Genomic DNA, 434 nt, shown 5'->3' on the forward strand with positions numbered 1-434 from the left:
GGGCCAAGGCCGTCCCCGCCCTTTGTGACATGGGGCACCCCCTGCCTGCTGTGACATGGGCAGTGCATCACTGGGGGCCGTACTGGGCCCTGATGCCCTTGATGAACCATCCACCTGGCTTTCCGATAAGGCATTTCCACAGACAGGCTTCTAGAGAGCCACTGCTATTTTGGAAACCTGGCAGTTTCTGTGAAAGAGCTACTAAAGAGTACTTCAAATCCAGCTATCTGACACAGTTCCTGAACCAGGGCTCCATTTTCTCACACAGTAAGGAGTGGAGAAAGTTTTCAGAGTGGAACTCATGAACGTGTCCCTTTCACTGTCAAGGTCCGAGAGATGCCCAGTAACCTCTGTGACTCACTCTGGTATTATGAATCAGTAGGCTGTGGTGACATGTTCAGATGCCTGCTGTTAGGAGCAGACCAGAAATCTCT

Source organism: Oxyura jamaicensis, chromosome 2 (genome assembly GCF_011077185.1).
Source record: "Oxyura jamaicensis isolate SHBP4307 breed ruddy duck chromosome 2, BPBGC_Ojam_1.0, whole genome shotgun sequence".
In the NCBI taxonomy this organism is placed as follows: Eukaryota; Metazoa; Chordata; class Aves; order Anseriformes; family Anatidae; genus Oxyura; species Oxyura jamaicensis.